Source organism: Aotus nancymaae, unplaced genomic scaffold, assembly GCF_030222135.1.
Source record: "Aotus nancymaae isolate 86718 unplaced genomic scaffold, 86718_ANA_hifiasm-v0.15.2.pri h1tg000006l, whole genome shotgun sequence".
In the NCBI taxonomy this organism is placed as follows: domain Eukaryota; kingdom Metazoa; phylum Chordata; class Mammalia; order Primates; family Aotidae; genus Aotus; species Aotus nancymaae.
Genome location: NW_026988417.1, coordinates 59,823,951 through 59,840,425, shown reverse-complemented (window position 1 = coordinate 59,840,425; position 16,475 = coordinate 59,823,951). Strand labels below are relative to the sequence as shown.

The 16,475-nt window shown below is 35.2% G+C and overlaps 1 protein-coding gene across 8 annotated transcripts in view; it reads left to right on the top strand.

Moving 5' to 3' along the window:
• EPHA5 (EPH receptor A5) overlaps nt 1–16,475 on the top strand; it is a 343,436-nt gene that overhangs the window by 178,927 nt on the left and 148,034 nt on the right. The gene's annotated exons all lie outside the window — the stretch shown is intronic.

Genomic DNA, 16,475 nt, shown 5'->3' with positions numbered 1-16,475 from the left:
CACAAAGAAACAGGATGTTTGATTGAATGAAATCAGACTTAGTTTGTATAATATTAGTATAAGTTTGTAGGTCTTGGAAAGCTAGGCTTGATGAGGGAATGCTGTTGGTTAGAAGTCTCAATCAACATAATTAATTGGAATTGTTGGATATCTCAGGTAAACCAAGTGGTTATGTTTTAAGAATAAGAAAGTGCATGCAGTTGAGTTCACTGATTGATAAAGCTGAGAGAAACATTCAAAATTACCCCAGATTGTGTAAAGCATGTGATTAATGTAGCAGGAATTATTCTTTTTTTAAAAAAACTTTTTTTTTAATTGTATTTTAGATTTGAGGGTACATGTAGAGAACATGCAAAATTGTTGCATAGGTACACACGTGGCAGTGTGATTTGCTGCCTTCCTCCCCTTCACCTGTATGTGGCATTTCTCCCCATGCTATCTCTCCCCACCTCCCCACCCCTCGCTGTCCCTCCCCTATTTCCCCCCAACAGACCCCAGTGTGTAGTGCTCCCCTCCCTGTGTCCGTGTGTTTTTATTGTTGTACACCCACCTATGAGTGAGAACATGCGGTGTTTGATTTTCTGTTCTTGTGTCAGTTTGCTGAGAATGATGGTTTCCAGGTTCATCCATGTCCCTACAAAGGACACAAACTCATCATTTTTGATGGCTGCATAATATTCCATGGTGTATATGTGCCACATTTTCCCTGTCTAGTTTATCATTGATGGGCATTTGGGTTGGTTCCAAGTCCCCATGTAGCAGGAATTATTCTATACTATACATGATCTCACCCACAGTGAATACTTGTCTATGGCATTGTTTTCCATTAGAACATATAATGCACATATATATGCCACTTTCCCCAGTGAATCATTTATAATTTTTACCTAACCTAAGCTGAACCTAATAGAAATGCTAAAGAGCCAGACAGGAATAATGAAAATCAATTTTTTCTTCAGCATAGACTCAGCTTCAGGCAATGCTACCATGTGTTGACTTTTCATCACCTTATCTAGATATCAGGAGTGTTCATAAATGTGTACTCTCTTCCCATATTAGAAAAATATTGGCTTGAAACCTTTGATTTCAGTCTTCATATGCAACATCTTTCAACTTTGCTTGATCCTGTGTATTATCTTCTACCAACATATTGTAAGCATGTCGAACAATCACTAAGAGTTGTGTTCCTTTAGAATAACATTCTCCAGCTTACAAAACCTAAATTTCTTTGAAAGGTATTCCTTTCATAAACTAGATAGAGGAAATAACTGTTTATTTTTTAATGGTGTATGCAACAAATATTTGCTCTAGTTGTCTTTAACTTGCTGGCCTCTTCAGCCTCCAAAGTATATTATTTGAAACTTAAATACCTTAAATACCAAAAAAAAAGATTAATTTTCATCCAAGTGGTCAATATATAGGTGTCTTATAAAATAAATTTTTGTATTCACAGCAGACAATTTTGTTGACTTTTGGTTGCTATCTGTTTGAGTTCTCACTGTAACATTTTGTAAACCTACCCAAAAAAATCAAGATTCTTCTCAGTATCAACATTCCAGAACCACTAAATGTCACATTACATAAAAATTATGGCAACTTTAAATTGTAGTCACTCAATGGATTCTTCTTGAGCTCCTGCCCAGAGATAGTCAATTGATCAAGACAGGGAAATTGCAACAGAGAAGAGTTTAATACACGTACAGCCAGCTAAGCAGGAGACCAGAGTTTTATTATTACTCAAATCAGCTTCCCCAAAATTCAGAGGTTAGAGTTTTTAAAGATAGTTTGGTGGGCAGGGGTTTAGGGAATGGGGAATGCTGATTGGTTGGGTCAAGTATTAAATCATAAGGAGTTGAAGGTGACCTCCTGCACAGAGTCAGTTTCTGGGTGAGGGCCTCAAGGCCAGATGAACCAGTTTAAGTGGTCTTTATGATGCCAGCTGATCCATCCGAATGCTGCAGTATTATTATATTAGTATTTAATTTATTTAATTTAGTATTATGATATTAGTATTTAATATCTTAAATACTAATCAAAGGTCTTAAAATAGTAATGCTAGTCATGGGAGCCATTGGGAAAGTTAGCAATCCTGTGGATTCTGGCTGTATGACCCCGAGCCATGCTTTTTAATATTGTGGTTAATTTGTTAGTTTTACAAAGGTGACATGGTCCTCAAGCAAAGAGGGGATTTGTTTCAGGGAAGAGTTATCATTTTTGTTTTAAAGCTAAACTATAAACTGAATTCCTCCCAAAGTTAGTTCAGCCTATCCCCAGGAATGAACAAAGGCAGCCTGGAGGTTAAAGGAAAGATGGAATCAATTAAGTCAGATCTATTTAACTGTCATAATGTTCTCACTGCTTGGATTAGTCTTCTTGCACTGCTATAAATACCTGAGACTAGATAATTTATAAAGAAAAGAGGTTTAATTGGCTCATAGTTCTGCAGGCTATACAAGAAGCATGGCAACTTCTGCTTCTTGTGAGGCTCTAGGAGGCTTCCAGTTATGGCAGAAGGCAAAGAGAGAGCTAGGCATCTGACATGGTGAGAGCAGGAGTACGAGAGACACAGAAGGTGCTACACCCTTTTAAACAACCAGATCTCTTGAGAACTTTCTATCCATGAGAACAGCACCAGGGAGATAGTGCTAAACCATTCATAAGAAACTGCCCCCATGATCCAATCACCTCCCAGGAGGCCCCACCTCCAACATTGGGAATTACAATTCAACATGAGATTTGGGCAGGGACACAGACCCAAACCATGTTACTCTTAAAATCTCTGCAAAGGTATTTTCAGAATAACTCCTCAAACGTCTTAAGTTTAATGCCACCACCACGGCAAAACACTTTTCAAGTACCCAAATTGCAGAAAGGGGATTGTAGTAGTTTTTAATGCTTAAATATCTTTTCAGAATTAAATTGAAGAAAGTTATCTTCACCATATGTGGTTGTTATATAAAACTTCTTTCAGCAGATTTTAAGTTTAGTTTTGAGATCCTCTAAAGATTGTTTTCAGAGAAATATGTTTCTTTCTTAAATAACTCATTTCAGCTTTATAATTAGCCTCAACAGTTGTGTTGGTATTTTCTGAATGATTTTGTTGGGGCACAGGAAATGTTTCTCTTTTGCCCTCTCTGTAAGTGTGCTGAGATCACTGAAAATAAACAGCTTAATAGGGAAAGTCTTCCATAATAAATTCATTAACACTCTCATGGATGCAGTAATCCACACATATAAGACTCAGAGAAAGGCCAGATGGTTGAGGCTTACATATCCTCTCCATATAGACTGGGAAATGGAGCTGTTGTAAATGGGGAAATGAATGATCTCAAAGAACAATGGCCTGGGATAAATTTTCTCTGATCTGTGGGGGATCCAATAATGAAAAGATGAGGGGAGGAACCTCACTATGGACAAAGGTTTTCTTATTATGCAAATAAAGTCTCCCAGGTAATCTCTGGAAGGTTCCCTTAGAATAATAAAAAAAAAAAGTCTGTCTGAGCATGGTGATGACTTTTAGTCTCTTCTCTTTTCTTTTCTAGTGGTTAATCTTTCCTGATCATTTGATGAGATTTCTAGGAAGGAGGCTTTAAGACAATCACATTCCTTTTGAAAAGGAGTTTCCCTTAGTCAAATAAGGAAATTTCAGTGAGAGTTCCTCCCTGCAATTGTGAGATGTAGGGAACAGGGAAGAAACAAGAGAAGGTTAGATCCTTTTCGGTTCTGAGGAAACATCTAAGGTCTTCTGATTTTTTTTAATTCAAAGTGCTCATCATGCCAAAAAACTATATGTTCTCTCTACACGCGAACAATATATTTCTGTGTGTGTTATAGCAATAAATTTATGAACTGTCCAGATTCAAAATTATATTCAAAAAGTATAAGAAGAAAAATAATGTGTGTTCAAGTTGAAAATTTTGCATTAGGCTGATAGTCTATAGAAGTGATTAAAAGATCTATTAATGTACATATGGTATTTAGACACTTTCCAAACCATTATATTATTATGGAGTCTAGCAATTTGCTTTTAGGGGAAGCTATCTGAATTAAAACAATACTTTTTTTTCATGTAATAGTCAAATTGCAAAATTTTAAGGAAAAGCCAAATACTAGAATTGGTTCAAATTTATGGTTCTTGTAAAATGTGGTTATAATAATGATATTGATCAGTAAGAATCCTAAAATTGTGAGAATTTTCTTGATGAAGAAAAATAAGCAAATGTAAAGGGGGAGAAAAGCAAGAAAAAAGTATATGTTGCATAATGTAAAGAAATAGTGGCTACAAGAAAGGGAAAAGTGATAAGAAAATCAAATGCGAGTATGTTAGTTATATAAGGAATTCTTTTGCCAAATTACAAAGCGGATAAAATATAAATAGCAGATAAAGAAATTAGAGGATAAAATAGTGGATATGCAAATAGTGGATATACAAATTAGAGAATAAAATAGTGGCTATGCATAGTGTTCACTATTAAGCTATTAATCTTATAAAATGAATAAAATTAGTGAGTTCCTCAAGTTTTCTACTGATTCTTTCATATATAATACGTTCTTATACAAAACTGATTTACCTATGATAATCTTTCTTTGCCAAAAAAAATCTAGATTTGTTTACATAAAAAGACTTCCGTTGTTCTCTTCTATTCTTTTAGAACTTCTAAAATTTAGCTAGCTATACAGATGAATAGAGACATAACAATACATAGTGTAAAATAAAAAATTATATTAAAAGCAGCTACTTTGAAAATTTATCTTTTCACAAAATAGTGTGATTTTATGTTTTTCTATGAGTATATATTTTGTTTTCCTTTTAAAATAATTTTGCACTAGGCATTTCTAAGCTTATGCTTAAAGCTCTTTCAATGTACATATACACATGTATATTTTGTCCCAGTAGAAAATAAGTTCATTCTAACCACTAAACCAAAATTACAAATAATCAACATGCCAAGGTACAGAATTCTAATTCTGGGCTGAAGCAGACAAATTTTGATTTGAATATAGTCTCAGACTCTTGGAACCTTTTTTCAGAAGGCTATGTTGACATGTGATGGGTAGCAAAATGCAGCAAACTTGCACCTTACCTTGGAAGGCATGTTCCAATCTGTCCCAGATGATCAGAAATATCACCAAGGTAGATGATACCTATATTTGCATGGGTTTTATTTTTGGTTCTTGCCCAAATGTCTGGATAACATTATAATACCAGTTCACTATGTCTTTTCAATTTGATGTCATCCTTGTAGTTGACCAGCACGATGACTCATAAGATGTTGAAGTGATCAGTGTTCCCACAGACTAAATCTGTAAAACTGAAAATTTCAGAGAATATTAGAACAAGATGGTTAAAGCACACTGTTGCTTCTGCAAAAAGGCAGCAAATACTTGTTAGTAATCTCTGTTTACTGAGATATTATAATTTAAAAAGAAAAAAAAAGGTCACCTGTTAGACCATTACTATAATATTGAGTGCTAGGGTCTTTCCTGATTCTCTTTAGTGAAGGAACCACATTGCCTGTACTTGAACCACCATCTGATTAAAGGTATTTTTTGTTTTACAAGATTAATTTGTCTTCCTTGTAGACTGAATAGGTAAGGTAAATTGGTCATGTGTTTATAAGCCCCAGTCTTTTTTCTTCCATGTTCGTTATGATGATCATAGTTGAAACGTCACCTCAGGGATTTGTGTTTCCTCTTTTGGTAGAAGTGAAATACTCAGAGGTCTTTAGTTTGGCCATTACTAGAGTTTGACAGCTTTGACTTCGTGGGCCACTGAGTTAAAAAGACATTTCTTCCAGTTACAGTGTAAATCTTCCAAATACACATCACAGATCTAGTAAAATAACCAAAAGCTGAAATGGAAGTATCACTGTATCAACCCTAATATGAACCCAAGACAAAATTCCATTCATCAGATGAACCTCATAACCTCTACTTACACCAATGTTTTTTAGTGATAGTCTGAATCCACCAACATCGGTGTTAGCTTGAAGGCAGTATTCAATAACCTGTGAAAGGTCAGGGTGTTTATACCCACCTCCTTTCCTCCTCAATGTATTTTAAAATGGTAGATATCTTTTAGAAAAGCTAGAAGGAAGATGTGCAATACTAACCTATGATGCTAACGCAGAGTCCTTCTTCAAGAGTAACCCTGTTTCTCTTCATTTAAGTGGTCATGGGGTAAGTAAACTAATTCAAGTGTGAAAACTATTGACAGGTCATGACTAATAATTAGGTCACTAAATTTAGATTTTTACTTCCCAGATTTTGATATCATTACCAAGGATCAGATTACTCATTATTTGGTTCCCTGCATGCTAAAGTACTGTATTTTTTTTTCTTTTTTACCATTTATATCCTGCTACCTATTATGAGATCCATGTCCACCCTGTTTCCAGTGGTAAAGTACTCCTAAAACCTAAAGAAATGAAATCATGTGAATGTAGCTTCACTCTCTGTGTTCCCCAGTATAGAAAATAGAAATTACAGAGGTGCTTTTTTTTTTTTTAAATATAGCATTGCCCTTATCATTCTTTTTATTGGTATGGTGAAAAAAGTATCTCCTGAGCTCTTTCTGAAAATTTAGTCAGTGGGTGATTTTACAGGTTTCAAACAATAAATCCACCTTAACTTTCATATGTCAGTAGGTCATTGAATTCTTGTACATCAAAAAGAGGAACTCCAAGTGTCCGAACTTTATTTAACTTAGACTGTTTCTCAGTCCAGATTTTGGCCAACTAATTGAAGAAGCATTTAGCACCTAAGCCAGCTACCAGAAGTAGCACATTGACTCTAGAATCGCTAATCAGATATTTATACCAGCTTGAATTAAAACTCTTTCTTGCTTCTATATCAAGAACATGTAAAATCCATTTTCACACATGTTCCCCCATGCATTTTCAAATTTAGCTATAAAATTTTGTGAGTCTCATATTCAAGAAACTTCTAGTCCTCAGTATTATCTAGATAATTGGCTCCCAAGAGGATGTTGGGATTTTGAGTTCAAATAGAATAATAGATTTGGTCAGAAAGAGAATTGCTCTCTTCCAACCATTAACTACCTCAAATAAGATATGGACTTGATATGGAGCAGCTTCCTCAGTCATGTGTTATACAGCTGAATCTGCTAGCAAGAAGGACTCAATAAGTTTTAGCAGATGAGAATATTTTCAGTCACCTGAACATTCTTATTTATCCAAACATTCCAATGCTCCTGATTTAACTTTTTTCCTCAATGATCTTTTTTTAAAAGGCAAGTCAATAAATTAAATCATCTTTGTAATTCAGGAATTTATGGAAAATACTTGAATTTTGATGTATAGCTATGCCGTCCTTTCCACTATATGAGACAAGAGATGCCCTGATCGTTTCAATGTGATTTAAACTAAGAACTTAATCTTGGAGATGATTATTTTATTTCCTTAAACTCTGAAGTGCATTTAGACACAACCGACCTTTGTTGGATTTATTAAATTTCTCATGACTGTATGGTGGAATTTGACCACCAAAATTATAATCTTCAATATTATTTGTGGTGAGCACAAGCAATGAGCTGCATGCCCCTATATACCAGAAGCTGTCAGATTGTCATTCTCTAACACCAGATGGATCCTTGCTATACTGAAACACAATAGTCTGCTCACTGGTCCTATACTCCCATTCTCTTTATAGACTTGCCTACAACACTCCTCTCCTGGGAATTTTTATTGTTGTTTTTAAATGTTTGTATTCTTAGTTGCAAATAAATTCTACTCTGGCTAGTTGAAAACAGAAAAGAGAACTAATAAAGATTATGAAGTGGCTCATAGACTCATTGAGAATAGATTCAAAGATTAGAATATAAATTTAGAGGAACAACGCCCCAAACTCTACCACAGATCTGATGAAGCTGTACATTACCGCTGCAGCTGTCGAGCAATGAATGGCAAGGTCTTTATTTTAATGTAGTTGCTATTGCCACAAGTAGCATTGCTGCTTCTGGAGCTCAAACTTCAAAACTACAAAGAAATCATCAGTATTTCCACCAGCAACATCTTCATGTTTTTCTTTCGCTTTCATCAGCAGAAAGCCAGAAACAAAAACTTAATGAAGAACGCGGTTTCTTAATTTGCCTATTTGAATCAAGATCTTGCCTGGGCCAGTGGGTTTGAGGTATCTGAAGTCATACACCTTTATCCAAGCAGAAAGGGGTATTTTGAATTCTGATAATTTTGTTGGAAACAGGCTTGACTACTACAGCTTTTAAATATGTAAATTGCCATTCAAAAGATAATGAATTTGGCAAATTTCACTGTGTATTTATTCAAATTTGAATGAAAATTTATACCTAGAATTTATTAAACAAGTCATCTGAAATATTTAGAGAAAATCTTGTACAATTAATTGAGATTTGTTCATCCTGTCTCCCTCTCTCATCCCCTTTCTCTTTCTTTCCTTCCCTCCTTTCCTCATCTCCTTTCTTCCTTTATTGTTTCTTTCCTGTATTCTTGTGTTTTTTCTTTGTTTGTGTCTCAGGGGTTGAGGGCTGAGTAAATAATATGCCTTAATTCAGGGTGCATTTTCATCTTTGAACCAAACAGGACCCTCTTTTGGTTTATATATTTTTTTATGTACCCACTTCCGTTTTTATCCTAAATCTACTTGCCTTTTATCTACACTAAAGAGCAACCATTTTAATATGTTTATTTTTCATGAAGTATTACTTAAAATCATATGCATATGTTTTTAATTTAATAGTTGTATAGCTTTTTGTATATAATATTTTTTCACCATAATCATGTTTTATAAATCTATACACGTTGCTTATGGCCATGTAGTGTGCAGCTTATTACCATAATATATCCATGTCCACTGCACTTTTCATATCAACTCACCCAGTAATGGAGACCCAGGTTTTCTTACTGCCTAATTTGTGGACCTTCTGTAATCAGCATAAAACCCTAATACAATAATTTTAATTGAGTATATACAATATTTCATATCTAAAATATAAAAAGAAAAACAAAAGCAATGACAGTAGTTTCATTGCATTTTTAGTTCTTTCTCCCTTTTCTCTACACAAGATATCTAATATAGTTCTACTGTCCTCACAATGAAATGTACAGAGAAGAAATTCTGTTTGCTTGCATCTAGTACACAGAACAGCAGATTAGTATATTGGTTAAAGATCTGACCTGAGGATCTAACTTTTCTGGGTTCTATCCTATCTCTTCTACTAAGTAACTTTTTGATTTGAGTAAATTACTTAAATATCACAGGGCCTCAGGTTTAACACATGTGAAGTGGAAATAAATGGTATCTGTGACATGCAGTGATTACCACAATCAAATGTGCTAACTCTACAAAACAATTAGTGCAATGTTTGGCATCTAGGAAGGTGTGAATACATGTTACTATAGTATTATTTAAGAAACTCTTCAATAATCTTCCAAGTGGCATGAATCTATGCAATAAATTATGGAAAAAATAGGTTTCAGACTTCATGAGTATTATATAGACAGAGTTATTGGTAAAGTAAAATGAAATGAGGATAAATATTTAAAAGCAAAAAATAATACATAGAACCGTGATTCTACAGATAACAAAGGACAACTGCTTCAAGCTTGCAGGAGTATACCAATAAAATTCCTTTTCTAATGGGAACTATATTTTTAATGATTTCTTAAAATATTGAGCTTAAAATAATATTAAAATTCTTCTAATTTTGATAAAATATAACATAAAGAAACAATAGTATTACAGGATCAAGGCCGGGTGCCTTGGCTCATGCCTACAATCCCAACACTTTGGGAGGTCGAGGAGGGCGGAACACTTGAGACCAGGAGTTTGAGACCAAACTGGCCAATGTGGTGATATCCCATCTCTACTAGAAATACAAAAATTAGCTGGATGTGGTGTTGCACACCTGTAATCCCTGCTACTCGGGAAGCTGAGGCACAAAAATCACTTGAACTGAGGAGGAGGAAGTCACAGTGAGCCAAGATCATGCCACTGCATTCTAGCCTGTGCAACAGAGCAAGACCCTGTCTAAAAAATAAAAAAAAAAAAAAGTGTAAGAATATCAAACTAAAAGTAAATGGAGGAAAATATATTATATATAGAAAATAGATTTATAATTTGATTTTCATCAAAATATATTTTGAAAAGGTATAAATTTTGTTAACTCATCATTTTCATGTGTGAATGGATGCTAATTTGCTAAATCATTGAAGTTTTTAAGGACAAATATGAGATGAATGTTTTGTTTAATTACATATCATGAATATGTCTATATTGGTCTCACACTGATGCTTCTGTAACCATATTAGTGTTCTGATTATGGCTGCCAACAAAAATATTTTCATTTTGCCAGTTAGAGCTGCCTGTCTATATTGAAATATTAAAATTTGGCTTCAGTGACACTCAAGTTCTGTGCTTGTTACCATGTGTGTTTGCTGTTTGGACAACAGTTCAGAGATGGGATTCTAATCCAATGAGTATTTCTATAATTCATCTCTGATTTATTCAATAAGTATTATGGATGGGGTAGAATATCTTTAGAAGTCATCAAAATTCATGTTTTGTTCATTGACTTTAGAATCTTGCCAGAGACTCACCTCATTTCTAAAAAAGCACTTCAGGGCCTTCTGTTCCTTCTCCTTCTCCCTTCTATCTACAATAATGTCAGAGACAGGATAGGTAGCATGTTTCTGTACTAATTGTGTGCACATTCCTGTGCAAAGAACTGTATTGCAATTTCCTTATTTGATACTAGCAATATCCTCTTGATAAAATACTATTCCTATTTTTAGGATGTAGGAACTGAAGTTTAAAAATGTAAAATGGGTCAGGCACTGCGGCTCACACCTGTAATTCCAGCACTTCAAGAGGCTGAGGTGGGTGGATCATGAGGTCAAGAGATCGAGACCATCCTGACCAACATGGTGAATCCCCGTCTCTACTAAAAATACAAAAATTAGTTGGACATGGTGGCATTCACCTGAGTCCCAGTTCCTTAGGAAGCTGAGGCAGGAGAATCGCTTGAACCCAGGAGGCAGAGGTTTTAGGGAAAAGAGATCGTGCCACTGCACTCCAGTCTGGGCGACAAAGTAAGACTCCATCTCAAAAAATATTAAAAAATAAAAAGTAAAGTGAAGTGATTTCCCCAAGGTCACAGATCTAGTAAGTGAGGGAATAGAAACCTGAACCAATTCTTACACTAGAGCCAGGATGTTCTGAATCATAACAAAATATTGCACATGCTATTTTCTCTACCTAAAACCTGTTTTCTTATATCATTGTCCTAGATAGCTCAGTTTTCAAATCCACTCAAATTACTGCTTTCTTGAAAAAACTTTCTCTGCTCTCCAGTTTTAACATGGCTTTTGAAGGTAACTCTAAGCACAGGCGCTATAACCATTTGTTCTGTTCTCTATTTTTCTAGAATATTTTCTTGGGGGACACAACAGTGCTTACCACTTGTGATTGTTAAACTAGTTCATAAACTAATGGGTTCAGTGGTTTTTCTATCCTTCAAATCAGTGTTATAATTCCAATTGCTGACAGTGATGGCATATAATATGTTTTAAACATTTTTGATTTTTTTCAAATAACCTTACATCAATTTTTTTTGTTTGTTTTTGTTTGATGGTTCCTTCATTTAATATTAAGGATTCAGACATGGTACCCTAATTGTAATTAATAGATGGGTTCACATTTTTTACAGAACCCTGAAATAAGGCATTATTACTTAAGGTCATCTGCTTAGCTGGCCTTAGCCTACTTAGTTAATCTTTCTTCTTTAGATACTATATTTTTAAATTAACTAATTATTTAATTAATTTTTGCTACATGGGTATATTGCATGATGCTGAGGTTTAGTATACTAATGATCCTGTCACCAAGATAGTGAGCATAGTACCTAAAAGTTATTTTTTTACCCCTTTCCCCCTCCTCTCCCTCCGTGGTCTATCAGACTCCAGTGTCTACTATTTCATCTTTATGTCAATGAGTTTCCAATATTTGGCTCCCATTTATAAGTGAGAACATGGGTATTAAGTTTTCTGCTCTTCATTGATTTGTTTAGGGTAATGGCCTCCAGCCACATTCATATTGCTGTGAAGGACATGATTTTGTTTTTTTAGGGCTGCATAATATTCCATGAAAGACACTAAAATCATGATAAAACCATGCAGTGAAAGTGACTAAAACCATGCTAGAGATAAATTTTGTGTATTGTATTATTTAATGGCAACTCACAGTATTTTCAATCTTTAATGGGTTTAGGAATTACCTGTGTATGTTTGTTACAATGTATTTTCATGGACTCCATACCCTGAATTTATGATTCAGTGTATCCAAGGTAGGGGCCAAGAATCTGCCTATTTTAACACACACACACAAACACAGTCTGTAATTCTGATGCAAGGAGTATTTGTCTCATATTTTGAAAAAAATACATTTTTAGGAGGTTCTGATATTTATTTTCTACTTCTTTATCTAGGGAAATGGTGACAGTCTTAATCAGGGGTGTTTTATGTCAGTACGCCCAAATGCTCTGTACAAAATACCTGCTAACAGTCTATTTTTGCACCAGCAATTATTTTGTTAATGTTATATTCTTTCTGTCTTACCTGTGAACTCTATTCTGCCCAATGCTCACCTGGAAACTAGTTTTAAACCTTACTCTTTCATGTCAAATCCAGTTGCAAACAGGTTTTCTTATTCAATGTAAACATGGTCAATGTTCTATTTCCTTTGAAAGCTATCAAACATTCTTGTGGCTTAGCTCAAAATCAGAGCAGCTCAGCTATTGAACTGTTCAATCATTCATCTCATTGGCATGTATTCTATGAATTGATTTGTTAAAAAATACATATTGTAAATTGATATGCGTAGATTATCAATTTGCTTAAAACCTCATGCTGAGGTTTTACTCTCTTTTATTACTATTACTAGAGAACATAGCTCTTAAAGCTTTACCAGTGGCTTAAATCATATACATCTTCTTAGTGTGCTGTGTAGATGTAGTATAAAACTGAACCTAGTGATGCAAAGTCATGTTTAAATCAAGCATATACATGAGTCCTGTATCAGATTCTAAACAAAGTTCACTTAGAATAAACAAACTTTTTTATACAGCGTGTTAAAATAACTTGTTCTTGTTATTTCATGAAATTGATTGCCATGTATTTACACACCAAGTATTTATTCAGCACCTTCTGCATTTGTTATGCTCAACTGAACTTTTTAAAAGATACTAAGCTACTCAAAGTCATGCTTGATCTTTAGAGGATTCTATTCCCCCTCTGAAGAATTAAATAATTGAATAATAAAAGCTAATAAAATAAAACAGAAATGAATTAATGACAATTGGGCATTGAACTCCATAGTAATTGCATCAAATCCATTACCTTTGAGTGACAATATAGATTGACTTGTTTATTGTATGCTATCTTTTATAGTCTCTATTTTGCCTCCTTTATCACATGTACACATCTGTGGAAGCATTTACTCAAATCCACTTAGTTATAGTATAGAAATGTAATTATTAAAAATAGATGACAAACCATTTTGCAACAGCTCTTATGTCTATTTAAAAGGTCATGAGTTGTTTGGGGAGCCTCAATGCCAGCATAATCAATCTGTATTGATAGTGACCTATTGTTAAATGATACATTGACATAAAATGAAATGAGTAAATAAATATTTTAAAATTGACTTTCGGGAGCATTTTTATTTATTCCATTTGATTTTATTAATAATTTACAGTTGATTGGATGCATTACTGAAATTGTCAAAGCAACTTAGCTATTTTGTAGTTTGGCTGCAAAACACCAATATCTTCTTTATCAGAACAAGCATCTAGCTTGAGGAGGTTTTTTGAAGATGTGAAATATTTTTCATTAAACAAAATATACTTTGAATGCTGGCTTTTTGATCTTACTTTTTCGAATTTTCCTCCATTAGTAAGAAAATAGAGGCTAGTTTATTGACTTTTCAAGTCTAGAAGGCCTGCGGTTATGACCTGTACTGCAAACTGATGCTTACATTATAACTCAACAAATAGTTTCCTCTAGACTTGTAGTATGAACAAAACATAAATATAATATTATTCTAACAGTGGATTTTATTTGCTTTGGTTATATCTGCCTATTTAAAGTATATGATTTTATAGAGCTTGTGGTTATTGTTTAAATGCTTTTTTTTTTTCCTAATAAAATAGTAAATGACATTTGAAGATGAAAACTCTCATTATGTGATGAATTATTAATCTGTCAGGTTATTTTATCTGTCAGCAACAGTATATTCATATTAAAAAGAATTCATTTCTTATTACATGTCCTTAATCCTCAATATGCTATAGATATTAAAGGAAATATTTCTGTTTCAGAAAAAAAAAGGCCTTACAAAATATTGAAGGAGTAATGAGAACTGCTAGTGGGGGAAGGGAGAAAGGGGGTTGGGATTTGAAAAACTACCTATTGGGTACTATGATCACTACTTGGGTGATGTTTGTCTACTACGTGATCATTTGTCCCCTAATCCTCAGCATTATACAATATAAATGATATGGTTTGCCTCTGTATCACCATGTAAATCCATCTTAAATTGCAATCTTCAGAGTCCGCATATGTCAAGGGAGGGACTAGGTGGGAGGTGATTGTATTGTGGTGCCAGTTTCCTTCATGCTGTTCTTGTGATATTGAGTGAGATCTTGTGAGATCTGATGTTTGATCAGGCAGTTCTCCCTGTTCTTGCCCTCTTTCTCTGTCTTGCCTGCCACCATGTAAGATGTGCCTGCTTCTTCCTCTGCCATAATTCTAAGTTTCCTGAGGCCTCCCATCCATGAAGAACTGTGAATCAATTAAACCTCTTTTGTTTATGCAATACTCGATCTCGGGTAGCATCTTTATAGAAGTGTGAGAATGTTTTAATACAGGAAATTGGTACTGCAGAGAGTGGGGTACTGCTATAAAGATACCTAAAAGTGTGAAAGTAACTTTGAAACTGGGTAACAGGCAGAAGTTGGAATAGTTATAAGGGCTGAGAAGAAGACTGGAAGATGTGGGAAAGATTGGAACTTCCTAGAGACTTGAATGGTTTTTGACCAAAATGCTGATAGTGATATGGACAATGGAGTCCAGTCTGAGGTGACGTCAGGTGGAGATGAGTAACTTGTTAGGACCTGGAGCAATGATCACTCTTGTTATGCTTTATCAAAGAGATTGGTGGCATTTTGCCTCTGTACTAGATATCTGTGGAACTTTGAACTTGAGAGAGATGATCTGAAACTGGAACGTATGTTCAAAAGGGAAGCAGAAAATAAAAGTTTGGAAAATTGGCAGACTGATGATGTGATAGAGAAGAAAAACTCATTTTCTGGGGAGAAATTCAAGCCAGCTGCAGAAATTTGCATAGTAATGAGAAACTGGATGTTAATTGCAAAGACATTAGGGAAAATATGTCAAGGGCATGTCAGGAGATTTTGGTGGCAGCCCCTCCCTTCACAAGCCAGGAGACTTAGGAGAGAAAAATGGTTTTATGGGCCAGGCCCAAGGGCCCTTCTCTGTACAGCCTTGGGAGTTGGTGTCCTATGTCCCAACTGTTTCAGCTCCAGTTGTGGCTAAAAGGAGCCAAGGTAGAGCTTGGACCATTGCTTCAGAGGGTGCAAGCCCTAAGCCTTAGTGTCTTCTATGTGCTGGTGGGCCTGCAGGTGCACGGAAATCAAGAATTGAGGTTTGGGAACCTGCCACTAGGTTTCAGAGGATGTATGGAAACTCCTGGATATCCAGGCAGAAGTCTGCAGTCAGGGTAGAGCCCTCAAGGAGAAACTCTACTAAGGCAGCACAGAAAGAAAATATGGGGTTGGAGCATCCACAAACTGTCCCCTCTAAGGAACTGACTAGTGGATCTGTGAGAAGAGGGTCACCATCCTTCAGATCCCAGAATGGTAGATCCATCAATAGTTTGTATTATGTCCCTGGAAAAGCCAGAGGCACTCAATACCAGCCCATGAAGGAGCTGTCCAAGGCAGTGGGAGCCATCTTTGGCATCAGTGTGCACCAGATGTGAGACATGAGGTCAAAGGAGAGGATTTTGAAGCTTCAAGATTCAGTGACTACCTTGTTGGATTTCAGACATGCCTGAAGTCTGTGGCCACTTTATTTTGGTCAATTTCTCCCATATGGAATGGAAGTCTTTATCCAGATGAGACTTTGGACTATGCACTTTTGGGTTATTGCTGGGTAATTTATGGTATTGACTTAAGAATTTGGGGGACTGTTGGAAAGGCATGCTTGTGTTTTGAAAAGTGATGACATTTGATTTGGGAGGGGCCGGGGAAGGAATAATATGGTTTGGTTCTGTGTTCCCATCCAAAACCCATCTTCAATTATAATCCCCATAATCCCCCTATGTCATAGGAGGGAAGAATTAGGAGGCAATTGGATCATGGGACAGTTTCTCGCATGCTGTTCTCCTGATAGTGAGTGATA